General features: G+C 36.9%; 2 pseudogenes; both read right to left on the bottom strand.

The window, feature by feature from the left end:
- Positions 1 to 757: 757 nt before the first annotated feature.
- LOC115296578 overlaps positions 758 to 6,560 on the bottom strand; it is a 76,449-nt pseudogene continuing 70,646 nt past the window's right edge.
- Positions 6,067 to 6,560, bottom strand: part of LOC115295238 — a 1,194-nt pseudogene continuing 700 nt past the window's right edge.

The raw sequence follows: 6,560 nt of genomic DNA, 5'->3' as shown, positions 1-6,560 counted from the left end.
AATAAAGAATTAAAATATGTCTGTGAAAGTAGAGAGTAATATAGAATATTTGAAATGTGTAATAGTAATTTTAGAGTAAAGGTAGTTAATCATAGTTAAGGACTAGAGTTAATGCTCAATTTCTACTTGAAGGACCAACCAGTATTTTATATATTATTAACTATGCTAGAAAAAAGAAACTTACCTGTAATTTTAATTCATAGTTATAATTCAGAAACATGTTTATTTATATACTAGGTCAGGCTCTTGCAAAAACATAAGTACAAATCATAAAGATATATTTTTTGAAGTTGGCTTCACTTTATAGACTGATAAATCTACTGTCCAAAAGTCATAAAAAAATGCTCTTATTACTAATCTACCCATATAATTAAATCATCGTGGAGGAAACATGTATTTTTGTATGAAACAAATGTTTTGTTAACAATGTGACAAGAATATCATTTTTAATTACATTGGTATTCCTCAAGGTTTGATTTCCATCACATGGGTCTTCAGACACTAAAGACAAAATGATGAAATATCTAATGAATTTTATCCCCCCTTCCTGAAAGCTTTATTTACAATGAAGATATAGGTATTGTTTACATGAAGAACATATAAAAAGAATTGAAAAATGTTTGGCTAGAGGAAAGACAACTCTCCACAGACTGTTGTTTTCAGTTTGCAGAACAAGATGATCTTCTCTAGGAAGAATAATACCAATACAGCAGCCCTGTATTCACCAGAAATCTAATGTGGTGGGAAACCAGAACTTCTAGCTGCTCACAACATCATTCAGCTTCCCTTTAATCTTCCCAAAGTGTCTCTGGAATTCCAATCCATCACCCTTAGAAAGCTGAAAGTCAGCCAAGAACTTCTCAAACACTCGACCAAATTCACTTTGAAGATCAGTTTATTGTTTTTCCTATTAGTTGTTGATACAGTAACCTGATTCATACAACTCTTTTTCTGCTGATAGTTTAATTTCTCACAAGTTTCTTTCAGGCATTGATAAGGTTTGTCTGCATCCATTTTGGTAAAAAATTGTTATTCTTTTAAACAAGTGCTGCGAAGGGTTCTGAGGGGACCCCAGGGTGCCAAGTAACTGACTATTTAGAAGACTATGATCAGGACATGTGTGTGCAGAGGGGGAAAACTGGTCTCTTGTACCAGTTTATCAATATTATCAAGAGCTGGTGTCCCATAAGCAAAGGCCTGTCCATGATTCTTGCTGGGAACTAGAATACTTCACATTTTCTTCACTAGAAGCACTGTTCACCACAGAGAAGTCCAAACTGGATTGAATGTTCTTAGAAAATCCACTAAGAGGCTTATATACACCACCTGAAGTGACTCAGGGCCTTTTTACCCCTTTCTTGAGTGGTTTGTTATACCATCTATATTTTTGGATGTCTAGAGTAGCAGTCCTTATGGATGGATTCTCTACTAGGATTTTATGCAGTCAAGCTGGATAAGCAGAATCAATTTTTTTTTTCCAAGAGTTGAGGTATGTATTTTTCTTTGTTTGCAACCAGAATATTCTTTTTTATTTGAAAATTTTTAGTGTTTTATTTATTTTTGAGAGAGAGGGACAAAGAGACAGAGAGAGAGAGAGAGAAACAGCATGAGCAGGTGAGGGTCAGAGAGAGAGGGAGACACAGAATCCAGTGACAGGCTCCAGGCTCTGAGCTAGCTGTCAGCACAGAGCCTGACGTGGGGCTGAAACCCATGAACCATGAGATCATGACCTGAACTGAAGCTGGACGCTCAACCAGCTGAGCCACCCAGGCGCCCTCCAATCAGAATATTCTTGACAACTGTCACTGGGCTGATCCCATGGCAACGTTGCCATGAGTACTATTCCATAGGACCAAACATCAATGGGTTCTGCATGAAATCCTTTTCTCTTTAGAAGTTCTGGAGCAACGTAAGGTAAACACATCTTGTTCAATAAACACTCAGGATTATTATGCCAAAACACTGTTGCCAAGTCAAAGTCAGAGATTTTGAGGCTATCCCTTTCTGGCTTAATATCCCTGTGAGTTATCCCAATACCATGCATATAAACCACCCTGCCATGATTTCATGGAAGAACCTCTGAGCATCTTCTTCAGGCATGCCTATGTCTGGCTCTATTCTGTCAAATGGTTCTCCACCACTATTATCCTCCAGAAATAGATACTGGATATTGCCTTCTCCCCTGTGACCACAGAATTTCACTACATTTTCATAATTTAACATGTTACTGATACAGATCTTTTTCTTAACATCTTCTGGGCAGTCTATGGCATGCTTCATGTCTACAATCCTGACTGCAACTGCTTCTTCAATTCTTCACTTCTCCATAGGCACCTTCTCCCGGGTCTGCACCAAGTTCCAGTCTTCCACAAAGGACACTTCCATGACTCCATGATGGACCATGCATGCCATCCTTGCCTGTCACCACAGGAATTCCAAATCTGGAATGTAAAATTTAAGATCAACAGAAAGGTAAAGTTAAGCTAAACTGCTTCAAATTTTTCAAAGTCTTCCTACTACAGACATTAATGATTTCTACAAAAACATGCATCAGTTTTCACAGAGTTTTTTAATATCTCCAAAAGTTAAGAATCTGTAGTGAGATCTCGTCACCATAGAGTTTAATCATCACTATGGGGAAAGGCAGTCAGGCTAGCAGCAAGTTAAGGTCTTCTGGAAAGATAGAAGATATTTGCATAAGGAAAACCAAAAAAATCTGCCCAAGAACAGCAGGAAGACATAAAGGTTTGTAAACATAAATGAAAATTGGATTTTGTTAAGAAGACACTTCAGATTGACCTATAAGTGGGATGATATATGCCATCCAGATTTTTAATTTGGGGATAAAATATCCTCAGGGCTTGATCGCATTGCATGAAGGAAAAGGGGAGAGACAAAAGGTCTTGTTGTGTAGCTCAATGTAGGGTACACTGCAAGTTGTCCTTATAGAAAGAGGCCTATTCTAACAGCATACTTCATTTTTTGACCTTCAGTACATAAGAATTACAACTAACATCTATTACTACTTTGAAACATCAGAACCTACTTATCACCTTAATGAGTGACTTTTATCAGGTATTTTATTGATGCAGACAGCCTTTTGCAGTAGGAATGATCTCTGTTATACAGATGACTCATGCAAGAGTTGACACCTTCATGTAATTTTCCAAATGAATGTATACCAAAACATTCAGGTTGCATAATTATAAAAAATTTCCAAAAATAAATCCTGCACAGGTGAAATGGTTTTGACAGAGAAGATCATGCTTCATTGTGGAGGGAAGTTTAGAAAGTAAATTTAGGGCTGGGACAAAGAAGCACTTTGTGAGAATGGAGCAAAAGTGGCAGAGAGGCCTCCCCTGTGAGTCTCCGACACATGCTGACTAGACTTTTCTCTTGTACAAACAACTATTAAATTTGTCTCCATGAATACAAACTCAAGTACAAGAAGATCATTGTTCTTTCTGTAAAATCAATAGCAATTTCCCAAGTTCACTTCTGATTTTAGTAATTTGAGTATTTTTCTCCTTAGTCCATTTATTTTTTTTAAAGTTTATTCATTTATTGAGGGGGGTTGGAGGGGCTGAGAGAGAGGGAGAGAGAGAATTCCAAGCAGGCTCCACACTATCAGCACTGTACCTGACATGGGGCTAGATCCCATGAACTGTGAAATCATGACCTGAGCTGAAATCAAGAGTCAGATACTTAACTAACTGAGCCACCCAGGTGCTCCCCAAGGTTTTTTTTTATCGGTTTTCTCTGTTGTTTTTCTATTCTCCACTTCCTTTACTGCACTCCCCCATCTGTATTATTTCCTTTCTTCTGCAACCTATGAGTTTAGTTTTTCTTTTTCTAGTCCTTTAAGTTATAAACTTAAGGGGTTAATATGAAATCTTATTATTTGACTTAAGCATTAGAGCAAGAAATTTCCTCAGTAGTATTGCATTTTTTGCATTCCATAAATTTAATTATATTATTTTATTTTCATTCTTCTCTAAGCATTTTCTAATTTCTCTTTGATTCTTTCTTTAATTCATTGATTGTTTAAAAGTGTGTTGTTTATTTCCACAAATTTATGAGTTTTCCTGTTTTCCTTTTGTTATTGATTTCTAATTTCATCTAGTTATGGCCGGAGAAGAACTTTGTGTACTTATCTTTTCCAGATCTATTGAGACTTAACTTGTGGCCTAATATGTAGTCTTTCCTGGAAAAGGTCGTGTTGCACTTGAGAAGAATGTGTATATTCTTGTTGAGTAGAATGTTCTGTGTGTATGTCTTTTGGATATACTTGGTTTATTGGGTTGTCTTCTCTTTCCTTACTTATCTTCTATCTGGCTGTTCTATCCATTATTGAGAATGGGTTATTGAAAGCTCTGGTTATTGTTGAACTGTCTATGTCTCCTTTTAAAGCTGTCAGTTTTATATGTTTTGATAGTCTATTAAATGTGTAAATGTTTATAATTTTTGGATCTTCTTGCTGTATTAAGACCTTTTTTAAAGTTTATTCATTTATTTTGAGGGAGAGAAGGCACACGTATGCACATGCATGTGAATGTGGGGTTGGGGTGTGGCAAAGAGAGAGAGTGAGAATCCCAAGCAGTCTCTGTGTGCTGCAAACTTGGAGCCTGATGCATGCAAGACTCGAACTCATAAACCCTAAGATCATGATCTGGGCCAAAACTAAGAGCTGGGGCTTAACTGACTGAACCACCCAGGTGCCCTTGTATTAAGCCCTTTTTATTAATATATATTGTCTTTCTTTTTTGCTTATAATCCTTTTGCATTTAAAGTACATTTTCCCCCTAATTTTAGTATAAATACTCCTGCTCTTTTTTGGTTACTATTTGCATGGAATAGCTTTTTTCCATACTTTCATTTTTGATCTATTTTACCTTTGAATCTAAGCTGAGTCTTTTGTAGACTGTATACAGTTGAATCATTTTTAAATTTTTTAAATGTTTATTTTTGAACGAGAGACAGAGTGCAAGCAGAGAGAGACAGAGAGAGAGGAAGACACAGAAACCCAAATAGGCTCCAGGTTCCAAGTTGTCAGAACTAGGATTGACATGGGGCTCGAGTTCATGAACTACAAGATCATGACCTGAGCTGAAGCTGGTTGCTTAATTGACTGAGCCTTCCAGGCACCCCTGGATCACATTTTTTAATTTATTCTGCCACTCTCTGTCTTTTAATTAGAAAATTTAACCTATTTACCATTAATTAAGCACTGATAAGGAGAGACCACTTCTATCATTTGTTTTCTATATGCCTTATAACTTGTTTGCCCCTTATTTCCTGCATTACCGATTTTGTTTTTTTGGTCTTTAACTTTTCTAGTGAAATTCAGTTTTCATTTACTTTTGTCTTGGTAGTTAGCAACTGAAGTTATAACAGTCTAATTTAAATTTATACCAGCTTAACTTCAATAACGTAAAAAAACACTACCTTTTTATAGCTCTTTCCTTACTACTTTCAGTTGTTGTTACAAAATTACATCTTAACACATTGTGTGCCCCAAAACACAAGCAATTAATTTTTTAAATGTATCTTAAATGACGTATAAAACAAACTGTAGAGTTATAAACCAAAGTTACTGTAACTGTAGCTATAATTTAGTTACAGAATTTTTTTTTATGTTCCAAATATGATGGGTTTATTTTATTTTACTCTGATGCAAAACCAAAGATTTCACTACAGCACAGAGACCAATATATTAAAAGGTCATGAAAAAGTGGTGTGGGACATGCAGGACGTGATGTACAAACTGGAGGATGGGGTTGTTTCCTCTGGAACAGGACACTACATCGTCGCTGAGGTTCACATTTAAAATAACACTGTGGAACTCAACTGAAATGTGGCACAAACATGACAACTTCCAGGCATGCCTTCAAGTACCTCCCTTAGGATGGACTTGCGATCTCTAGAATTCAGTGTGGGGAGGATTACAATTCTTTGAAAGAATAAAAAGTTCACACTTTTGAAATTTCACAGAAGAATTTTAAGGCCAAAACATAGTGGGTTCTCTTCACCTCCAGGGACAAATCAGATGCTTTACTCAAAACCACATTAAGCTTCTAGTTCAAATCCCAACCCAACCTTGTGACCTCCTGCATTGAAGTTCTTCCCATCGATTAAAGCTGATAGGGTCAGTTTGACTCCTGGTCGAAGAGTCTGAGTATAACCCAGTCCAATCAGGCTGGCATTATTTACTTTAGCAGAGAGAGAAGTTCTAGAGTCCAGCTTGTATTTAGCAGCGATGCCAAAATGGGTATTGTTACTGCCAGCTGTCCAAGCAAGGTTTATTGACGTTTCAATCTTCTCATTAACCTTCTGGTAGACAGACCCTCCAAATTCAGTGCCTTCATTCACATGGGTGTGCAGCTGGAAATCTGCAGCCTTGTAACCCAGGGCGAAATTATTCTGTGACAGTTTGGATTTGGCTGTGTCAAAACTCATCTGATAGCCAGCAAGCCAACCTTCAAAGGCTAACACAGCCCAGCCATAGATGGTTGGTCCAGAAAAATCTATATCAACGTTACTGCCAAGACTGAAACATTCCC

The sequence above is a fragment of the Suricata suricatta genome, chromosome 7 (assembly GCF_006229205.1).
Source record: "Suricata suricatta isolate VVHF042 chromosome 7, meerkat_22Aug2017_6uvM2_HiC, whole genome shotgun sequence".
In the NCBI taxonomy this organism is placed as follows: domain Eukaryota; kingdom Metazoa; phylum Chordata; class Mammalia; order Carnivora; family Herpestidae; genus Suricata; species Suricata suricatta.
Note: the sequence above shows the minus strand (reverse complement) of the source record. Positions and strands in the feature narration are given on the sequence as shown.